Source organism: Papio anubis, chromosome 17 (assembly GCF_008728515.1).
Source record: "Papio anubis isolate 15944 chromosome 17, Panubis1.0, whole genome shotgun sequence".
NCBI classification, from domain to species: domain Eukaryota; kingdom Metazoa; phylum Chordata; class Mammalia; order Primates; family Cercopithecidae; genus Papio; species Papio anubis.
Genome location: NC_044992.1, coordinates 5228154 through 5239227, shown reverse-complemented (window position 1 = coordinate 5239227; position 11074 = coordinate 5228154). Strand labels below are relative to the sequence as shown.

Genomic DNA, 11074 nt, shown 5'->3' with positions numbered 1-11074 from the left:
ATGTTTAGTTGGTTCCATCAGCAACCCCAGCATCAGCTTTCCCGGAAGAGGAGCATAATGAAGCTATCCCGAGGGTTCGTAAATATGGTTTTCACTGAGGAGACCCCCCAGTCCACACGCTTGGTGGCCCTAGAGGATGAGGATTGAGCTGACGGAATGTCAAGTAGGGGAGAAGGAATCGGGATGAAGGAAACACACGCCCTGGTCTATACTTTTGCCTGCAGGAAGGAGGGAGGGCAGGAGAGACTCCCTGCAAAGGACTGGAACTACACATTCATGTCCTCAACCGCAACCTGTAGGGAAAAGCAGACAAGTAACTCTCCATCTGTCTAGTATTAGGAATCCTTCCCCAAATGGTTTTCTGTCACCTCTGGTTTTTTTTGTTTTTTTGTTTGTTTTGTTTGTTTGTTTGTTTGAGACAGAGTCTCTCTATGTTGCCCAGGCTGGAGTGCAGTGGCAAAATCTCAGTTCACTGCAACCTCCGCCTCCCAGGTTCAAGTGATTCTCCTGCCTCAGCCTCCTGAGTAGCTGTGATTACAGGCGCCCACCACCACGCCCGGCTAATTTTTGTGTTTTTAGTGGAGACAGAGTTTCACCATGTTGGCCAGGCTGGTCTCAAACTCCTGACCTCGTGATCCGCCCACCTCAGCCTCCCAAATTGCTGGGATTACAGGCGTAAGCCACCGCGCCCAGCCTGTCATCTCTGTTCTATCTTCCAATTCTGTATTTCAAATTCCAAATTCTGCAGTTCAAACCCAAGTTCTGAATTCTCCAAGTTGTGCCTTCTGGGTTCTGTTACATGTCTGTCTCCTGCCCCTAAATCCTTCCTGGTTCCCATCCTTTTTCCCTGTCTTTTTGGGTGGAATGTCTGGGCATCTTCCTTACCTTGCTGATTTGAGGGGGATTTTTTTAGCAGTTCCAGGATTTTCCCCATCAGGAAGGACTTGGCTTAGACTGAACAGCAAGTGGGTGGCAGTGGCCCAGCGGAGATCAGGGAATTCCTGAGGACCTGGCCTGGCCTGGCCTGACCTCCTTCCCTCCCATTCCACCTCTAACCACTAGACATACTTCCTTTTGTGCAATTAAGCTAAACCGAGGGTTTCTGTGGTGATAGCTGGGGACTGAGAAATCTTAGGAAAAGATGTAAGCAGGCCTAGAAGATTTTTATGCTTCATTCAGAGAAATTAGGAACTGCTTCCAGCAGGGGGAATGAGGGAGGAGGGGAAGGCAGGAAGGAGCTGAGCTGAGCTGTAAGTCCTCAGAATTTGTCATCCTTCTGTTCCCCGTTGTCTGAGCTAAGCACAGACCCTCAGACTCCTCCCAGAGCCGAAAGAAAACCATGACAGCAGGACTGGGGTGCTCCTCTGTCCAGGGTTGCCCTGAGGGAGAACGGGAAGAAGGTAGAAGTGTTGGCAGCATGGCTGGAGAGGTGAGGTCTTCAAGAGGACCCTGATCCAAGACTCCATGTGTTGCACCAGGAGAACTGTTTAATAGACATTTCATCCCAGCCCCTCTTCCTGCAGGCAGCACTGTGGGTCTCCTGCCAAGACTATGGGTCTTTCTCGGCCCAGAGATGATGCATAAGGCGGAGCTCTCCTATATGGGAGAAGCCACCATCACCTCCTGGTTCTCCTGCTGGGACTTGCTGCTGGCACCTGCTGGCAGGAGCCCAGTTGTTCCCCTACTCCATCATGGTTCCTGGCTTGAGTTTGCAGGTCCTCAGCTCATAAGATGTTGGAGCCCGCTCTGGGCTGTGGCTCATTCCAGAAGTTGAACTCAAGGAGCAATTGGTGTCTCCTGGACAACAGCATCCGGCTGCACTCCCGGACCTCCAGGTACTCCTTGTCATGCAGTCCACGAGGGCTGGGTAGCCACCTGAGAACCTCCACAGGTGCAGTGCCTAGTCCTGCTCCCATGAGGGCTGGGTAGCCACCTGAGAACCTCCACAGGTGCAGTGCCTAGTCCTGCTCCCCACAGCACATGTTCCAGTTGCCCACGAGGACCAGAGGTGGTCCTCATCCTGGTGCAGCATGGGCAGTGCTGCCTCCATCAGTGCCTGCTATAGGCATCTGGGCACTCGGGCTTCTCACTGTGAAACTGGATCTTGTAGAGGTTGCTGGTCTTCTTGGACAGCAGGGTGGAGTGAGCATCCTTCCAGGGATCCACTTTGTGAACAGAGAGGGAGCAGAACCAGTAGCCTTCATTGTCCTTGAATGGAAAAGCACCACAGCCGCAGCCGCAGCCGCAACATCCCCAGCACAGGCCTTGGCCCTCCGGTAGCCACTGTGACACTGCAGAGATGCTGCACAGCCACGAAGCCGTGTTGGATCAGGGAAGTTTGCGGGAAGACCACATGGTGTGTTTGAAGAGAATGTATATTCTGCTCTCACCAGGTGGAGTTGCACTAGGTTGGTACCAAAGTAATTGCGGCTTTGGTCCCCAAATTTTTAAATCATTATAACTAGGTTCAAACACATTTTTTTTTTACTTTTAATTTTTTATTTCAATAGGTTTTGGGGGAACCAGTGGTGTTTGGTTACATGAATAAGTTATTTAGTGGTGATTTCTGAGATTTTGGTGCACCCATCACCCAAGCAGTGTACACTGTACCCAGTGTGTAGTCTTTTGTCCCTCACCACCCTCCACCCTTTCCCCTGAGTCTCCAAAGTCCAATGTATCATTCTTATGCCTTTGTGTCCTCCTAGCTTAGCTCCCACATATCGGTAAGAACATACAATGTTTGGTTTTCCATTCCTGAGTTACTTCACTTAAAATAATAGTCTCCAGTTCCATTCAGGTTGCTGTGAATGCCATTAATTCATTCCTTTTTATGGCTAAGTAGTATTCCATTGTATATATATACCACAGTTTGTTTATCCACTTGTTGACTGATGGGCATTTGAGTTGGTTCCACATTTTTGCAATTGCAAATTGTGCCGCTATAAACATGTGTGTGCAAGTTTCTTTTTCATATAATGACTTTTTTTCCTCTGGGTAGATACCCAGTAGTGGGATGGCTGGATCAAATGGCGGATCTACTTTCAGTTCTTTAAGGAATCTCCACACTGTTTTTCATAGTCGTTGTACTAGTTTACATTCCCACCAACAATGTAAAAGTCTTCCCTTTTCACTACATCCACACCAACATCTATTACTTTTAATTTTTTTATTATGGCCATTCTTGCAGGAGTGAGGTGGTATCACATTGTGGTTTTGACTTGCACTTCCATTATAATTAGTGATGTTGAGAATTTTTCCATATGCTTGTTGGCCATTTGTGTATCTTCTTTTCAGAATTGTCTATTCATGTCCCTAGCCCACTTTTTGATGCAATTGTTTGTTTTTTTTTTTCTTGCTGATTTGTTTGAGTTCATTGTAGATTCTGAATGTTAGTCCTTTGCCAGATGTATAGATTGTGAAGATTTTCTCCCACTCTGTGGGTTGTCTGTTAACTCTGGTGATTATTCCTTTTGCTGTGCAGAAGCTTTTTAATTTAATTAAGCCCCATCTATGTATCTTTGTTTTTGTTGCATTTGCTTTTCGGTTATTGGTCATGAAGTCTTTGCCTAAGCCAATGTCTAGAAGAGTTTTTCTGATGTTATCTTCTAAAATCTTTATGGTTTCAGGTCTTAGATGTAAGCCCTTAATCCATCTCGAGTTGATTTTTGTATAAGATGAGAGATGAGGATCCAGTCCTTTTTCTAAAAGTTTGACTTTGGCCTTTTAGAGATTAAACCTATAATGGTTGAAGTGAAAAATACATTGGATGGGATTAATGGCAGATTAGACATTGTAGAAGAAAAAATTATTGAACTTGAAGACATAGTAATAGAAACTATCAAAAATGAAACACACAGAAGAAAAAAACTGAAAAAAAATGAAGATAGCATTAGTGAACTATGGGACAATTTCAGGTGGCTTTATATACATGTAACTGGAGTCACCAGAAGAAAAAAGACAGGCAGAGTTGGGTGGTGGGGGGGGGGGCACAGAAAAAATATTTAAAGGAATAATGGTCACAAAATGCCCAAATTTGATTAAGACTATAAACTCACATAATTCATATATTGAAACCAATGTGATGATATTGGGGATGGGGCCTTTGGGAGGTGTTTAGGCATTGAGGGTAGAGCCCCCATGATGGGATTAATGCCCACATAAGGAGAGATGTAAGAGGGCTTCCTTCCTGTCTGTGCTCTCTATCTACCATGTGAGGACACCATGAGAACTCAGCCATGTGTAAACCAGGAAGAGGGCCCTCACCAGAACCCAACCATGCTGGCACCCTGGTCTCAGCCTTCCAGACTTCAAAACTATAAGAAATAAATTCCCATTGTTCAAGCCACCCAGTCTATAGTATTCTGTTATAGCAGACTGAACTAAGACATCAGATCCCCACTCCTTGTGCTACATCCTAGAAACCCGAGTTTCTATCCATATGGATGGAATTAAAAGGGGGGAAATTCCACAACTTACAGATATTTCAAAACATCATGTCATACACCATAAATATGTACAAAAATAAGGTAGAAAAAATACTGGGGCAGACAAGATGTAGAGATGGGGGTGAGGGATGAGCTCCAGGATATCAGGATATGGTGCTAGAGAGATGGTCAGAGCCAGATTCAAAGGCCTATAAGGAACGTGGATTTAATTCCAGAAGCAATGAGGAGCCATCAGAAGACTTTGAGCAGAATAGACGTCATCTGTTCTGCTTAAATAGTAATCACATTAGCTAATAGTTATTGAGTGTCTATTATGAGCCAAATCCATTTCCACATGCTGTATCTGTGTCATGTCATATAATTCACACAAACCCGACCAGGAAGGTTCTGTTATCTTCATTTCACTTACAGGGAGGAGGAGACACAGAAAGGTTAAGGGGCTTGCCATGGGTGACAGCACATCACAGGTTCAGAGCCCATGCCCCCTGCAACCACCACTCCAGCTACAGTGTGGTGCTGGGCAGAGCAACACTAAAGGCAAGCAACCATCTGAGAGGAGGCATGAGGCCTGAACCAAGGCAGTGGTGTGGGAGTGGAGTAAGGGAACCATTGGAAGGAAAGACAGGATGCAGTCACCAAGTTGTTACTTACATGCCTGAGAGAGGAAAGGATTTGAAAAGAAAGGCTCTTAGAGGGTGCTGTTCACAGAAATGGGGACCATTAGGAAGGGCAGAAGAAAGTGATGATTTCATCTGGCCGTGCTGGGTTCACATTCGCAGGGTCATCTGGAAAGAGTTGTCTGGGAGGTGAACAGGTAAAGGTCTGCAGCTCAGGGGAAGGGCCCAGGTAGGATTAGCATGTAATCTATGTACAGGTGTTAGTAATTGCCATGGGATAGATTAGGCCTCTTAAGAAAAGGTGGATGAGACGATTGGCTCTGGTTAAGGATCCAGCTGGGGACAGGAGTCAGAATTAGGGCTGGAGCCTGAGGACGTCATCCCTTCTTCCTGATGCCTAATCCTCAGAAACAAACTCCTAAGAACAACCTACAACGGGCACCTTGTAACAGTCCATCATGCTCCAAGACTAGGTATACACCACACCACAGAAGAAGCAGCAAAGTAAGATGAAAAGTGTCAGGGCTGGGCCTGGTGGCTCACACCTGTAATCCCAGCACTTTGGGAAGCCAAGGCAGGTGGATCACCTGAGGTCAGGAGTTCAAGACCAGCCTGCCAACCGGATGAAACCACGTCTCTACTAAAAATACAAAAATTAGCCAGGCGTGGTGGCACGTGCCTGTAACCCCAGCTACTTGGGAGGCTGAGGCAGGAGAATTGCTTGAACCCGGGAGGCAGAGGTTGCAGTGAGCCAAGACCATGCCATTGCACTCCAGCCTGGGCGACAACAGAAAAACTCCATCTCAAAAAAAAAAAAAAAAGAAAGAAAGCAAAGCAAAGCAAAGTAAAGCAAAGAAAAGAAGTCAGACTTCAGAATCAGACAGACCTGAGCATGAATCACAGCTCCATCATTTACCAGTTGTGTGACCATGAACAGATCATTTAGCTTCCCTAAGTCTTCATTTCCTTAACAACAACAAAAATGATGCAGCTGATAATGCCTACCCTGAAGACTGTATGTGAGGATTAAATGAGAAAACGTATGGAAAGCACTACGTAAACACATAGTAGATATTCAGTAAGTGACCACGTAGCCATCTCTCCTGCAGTCCCAGCCACTCTCTTCTTCAAAGCACATTTGATGTCATTCTGGCCTTGGCAGAACTCCCATCTAGACCTTTTCCAGCTCCTTCATTTGTGCCGATGGGAAGCAGGAAGGCTACAAACCCCTTGGCAAAGAAGTCATCCTTAGAGAATTTAGCATGTTTAGTGGGAAATGTTTTAATCAGACAGCTGTGAGTTCCAAAACAGACTCCAACACTTGCTGGGTACTTGATCTCAAGCAAATCATCCAACCTGTCTGAGCCTCAGTTTCCTCATCTGTAAAGAGGGTGATAACACTACCTCATAGGACTGGCCTAAGGATTGAATGAGATCCCAGATGCAAAGCACCTGCCACAGAGTCTGGCCTACAGCAGGTGTCCAGTCAATGTCAGTTACTATTACTTTCAGCTTTCTTTTTTTTTTTTTTTTTCCTCTGTCTCTCTCTCTGTCGCCAGGCTGGAGTGCAGTGGTGCGATCTTGGATCACTGCAATCTCTACCTCACAGGTTCAAGCGATTCTCCTGCCTCAGCCTCCTGAGTAGCTGGGACTACAGACGCGTGCCACCATGCCCAGCTAATTTTTGTTTTTTTAGTAGAGTCGGGGTTTCACCCTGTCAGCCACAATGGTCTTGATCTCTTGACCTCATGATCCACCTGCCTCAGCCTCCCAAAGTGCTGGGATTACAGGCATGAGCCGCTGCACCTGGCTACTTTCAGCTTGCTTTCTATTCTTTCTTCACTGAGACAAAGTCAGGAGCTACCTCCCCCTCCTCCTAAATCTGAAAGTCCAAATCACTATAAATCTCCTTCTAATGGAATGATCACAGTCTGCCTCCTGTGACCTTTATTTCTGAGAAAATCCTGCCTTCCTTCTAGACAGGGAGCTGCCTGGGAAGCAGTGACCCACCTCTGCCCTCCCCACGGTGCCAGGTTCAACATGAGGTTCGTAGTAAATGTGCACTGAATCGAGGGATGAATGAATGACTAAATGGATGACATTGCAGTTACATCAGAAGCTGTGAGTGAGAGAAAATTAATTTGCAGATGAAATTATTACATTGTGTACCCAATCTTGCAAAACAATGAGGCACCGCTTGTAGGAGTTTCAAACACTTTTTCAGAAATTTAATTGCCAGTTAATTTTCCTGCAAAACACAATAACCTCTATGCGCTAAAGGAAATAAGACACAGCTCTGAAAACCTCATTAGTCTGTGCCTGAAACCACAGTGGCTTTTTCCAAGTTAAGAACCTGAGAATGCAAGCTGCCATAATTGGCACCGTCTTTGTTCAGATGCAGGATGCCTTTACTCTGATGTCCCCACTCCTCATATCCCACTGAGAGGGCATGGCTCCCACCTGCGACTGCGGAAGTGAGGGTGGCCTGAGCTGAGCCATCCTCAATCTCTTTCTCACTGTGTTCTCTTATGATCAGAGCTTAGTCTGTAGAGCTCAGTCTGTGACCAGAATCAAGGCTCTCTCTGTGACCAGGAGGAAGGCTCAGTCCGTGGCTGTGATCAGAGCTCAGCCTGTGACCAAAATGAGGGCTCAGTCTGTGACCACGACTACAACACGGTCTGAGGCCAGGATCCAGGCTCAGCCTCCATCCATAGCCACAGCTGTGGTTGCACATGCCACATGCACACAGCTTCAACTGAAATTAGAAGTGGGCCAACAGGACAGACATAACGTAAACAGCAGAGGTTTCTGCTACACCACTCAACAAATTATTGAATTGAATTCAATAAATATTAGATGAATCCTCAGAGTTCCAAGATGTGGTAGGACGTGGGTAGAAGGGGAAGAATGGGAAGGAGATGTCATCAGCCCTGGTGAGAAAGGGCCCAGAACTCAGGTGTGCCAGAGTTAAATCCTGCCCTGACCCATTTAAGCAACTCTTGGCCAAGAAGCTGGATGTCTCACCTTTAGCTTCACAGTAACCCACAAAGAACTCAGAGAGCTCCAGACGGCCTGCCTGGAGATGTGTGCCCTCCGGCCAGATGCTGTCGGCTCCAGTAGCCGTCACCTGCTTGGGTATCACTGCTAAGTGGGTCAGCATTTGCCAGCCATTCTGCTGATTAATGGTGTGTAAAGTGGCTGTCTCATGGTGGCTGGGGCACCGTGACTCAAGCTTGGGAAACACTATAGAACCAGCAGACAGCTCATCTCGCGGGCGGCGGCGGGGGGAGCTCTGAGAGCGTTAAATCTCCGTTGCTACTGTTTGGGGTGCCCATGAACTCTTCGCAGCAGGATGTCCATTGCTCGGTCTCCCCTCTCTGCTTCCTCCAGTGTCCCCTATGAAGGACACCTTTGAAGTGAGGGATGAGATGTAATGAAGCTAGATACGAAATTAATCAAATATGACACGAGAATTGATGTGGGTGCAATCCCGTCAGCAGATGAGTCCCTTCCTTGGGGTGGGGTTGTTGCAGCATTTCTGAAGGACTCGGACTATGAGCAACATCAGGGATTATTTTTCAGAAAGAGGACTGCAGACACAGAACACAGTCACTAGGGCCAGGCGCGGTGGCTCACATCTGTAATCCCAGCACTTCGGGAGGCCAAGGTGGGTGGATCACTTGAGGTTAGGAGTTCGAAACCAGCCTGGCCAACGTGGTGAAACCCCATCTTTACTAAAAGTACAAAATAAGCCAGGCTTGGTGGTGCGCGCCTGTAATCCCAGCTACTCCAGAGGCTGAGGCAGGAGAATCACTTGAACCCGGGAGGTGGAGGTTGCAGTGAGCTGAGATCCAACCATTGGACTCCAGCCTGGGCAACAGGAGTGAAACTCTTTCTCGAAAAAAAAAAAAAAGAAAAGAAAAACAAATCACTCAGGAGGGTGTGTCTAATATTTAAATGCACTGAGATTCTTATATGTTGATTTTTCTTGTTTTGATCTAATTATAAGAAATGTCTAGGCCAGGGACAGTAGCTCACGCCTGTAATCCCAGCACTTTGGGAGGCCAAGGCAGGTGGATGATCTGAAGTTGGAAGTTCGAGACCAGCCTGATCAACGTAGAGAAACTCCGTCTCTACTAAAAATGCAAAAAATTAGTCGGGCATGGTGGCACATGCCTGTAATCCCAGCTACTCAGGAGGCTGAGGCAGGAGAATCACTTGAACCCAGGAGGTGGTGGTTGCAGTGAGCTGAGATCACACCACTGCACTCCAGTCTAGGCAACGAAAGCAAAACTCCATCACAAAATAATAATAATAATAATAATAAATAAGAAGAAAGAAATGTCTAAAGATGACTTCAAAGAATTTGATTGCTATGTATTAGAGCAGAAGTCATTCATTTGTTTGTTCATTCATTCAGCACTAAAACTAAGCACCTACTGTGTGCCTGACCCTGTACTATGCACAGAAGCAAGCCAACCAAAACAGTAATAGTCTGGGTTGGGCGCGGTGGCTCATGCCCATAATCCTAGCACTTTGGGAGGCTGAGACAGGTGGATCACCTGAGGTCAAGAGTTCGAGACTAGCCTGACCAACATGGTGAAACTCCTTCTCCACTAAAAATACAAAATTAGCCAGGTGTAGTGGCATGCACCTGTAATCCCAGCTACTCGGGAGGCCGAGGCGGGAGAATTGCTTGAACCCAGGAGGCGGAGTTTGCAGTGAGCCAAGATTATGCCACTGCACTCCAGCCTGAGTGACAGAGTAAGACTCCATCTCAAATAATAATGATAATAATAACAGTAGTTGCAGTGACAGTAGCAGTTGTTGTTATTGTTGCAGTTGTTAGCTAATGCTAATTGAAGATTTACCATGTGCTAGACTTTGGGCTAAGCACTTTGTAAGCACCGTCTTATTTAAGTCTCACATAACCTATGAAGTAGCCGCTATGAGTGTCCCCATTTTACAGATGAGGAAACTGAGTCACAAAGCAGTGAAGTAACCTTCCCAGAGTCAAGCAAGTAGTAAGTGGTAAAGTTCATAGCACAGGGCCATTCAGATCTTCTCGCCTTGTGATTTAAATTTTGAACAGAATGACTAAAAGTTTCAAACATGCTTTGGAATTTATCCCCCAGGCGTGACTGAACAAGACTTCTTCTGGCACTGCCCTGGTCGTTTTTCATGCCAAGCCTGGATCTTCAGCCTTCCCTTCCATCCTTCAACACCCCCCACCTTCTGTCAGTACATCCTGCGTTGCTTAAGTTAGCCAGAGTGGGCTTCTGTTGCTTACACTCAGAGAAAATTAACCAGGACAGCCGGGCGCGGTGGCTCACTCCTGTAATCCCAGCACTTTGGGAGGCTGAGGCAGGCGGATCATGAGGTCAGGAGATCGAGACCATCCTGGCTAACATGGTGAAACCCCATCTCTACTAAAAATACAAAAAATTAGCTGGGTGTGGTGGCAGGTGCCTGTAGTCCCAGCTACTCGGGAGGCTGAGGCAGGAGAATGGCATGAACCCGGGAGGCGGAGCTTGCAGTGAGCCAAGATCGTGCCACCGCACTCCAGCCTAGGCGACAGAGCAAGAGTCCTCTCAAAAAAAAAAAGTAAAAGAAAATTAACCAGGACAAGTAGTGAACTCCCCATGATAGGAATATAGGAGAGCAGAAGCTGCAGGAGTATGCAGTGGGCTACAAGGAAGGGATTCACGTGAAATGGTGTATCAGTTACATTCTCCAACGATGGCTGCAAAAATGTCTCTTGTCCTACGTCCTCTTCTAACCTTGTCACTTCCCCATTGAGTGGTGAGATCAGTATCCTCTTCCCTTGAACCTAGAAAGACTTGTGACTGCCTCAGCCAAAGCAGCATGACAGAAGTAACATTATGTAACCTCCAATGCTATATCGCAAAGCACCATACTCTCTGCCCTGCCCTTTGGGGATGCTCTCTCTCTCTCTCTTTTTTGAGACGGAGTTTCGCTCTTGTTGCCCAGGCTGGAGTACAATGGCGGGAT

At 46.7% G+C, this 11074-nt stretch overlaps 1 pseudogene; it reads right to left on the bottom strand.

The window, feature by feature from the left end:
* Positions 1-608: 608 nt before the first annotated feature.
* Positions 609-8222, bottom strand: LOC101005465 (annotated as a pseudogene).
* Between the last annotated feature and the right edge of the window lie 2852 nt (positions 8223-11074).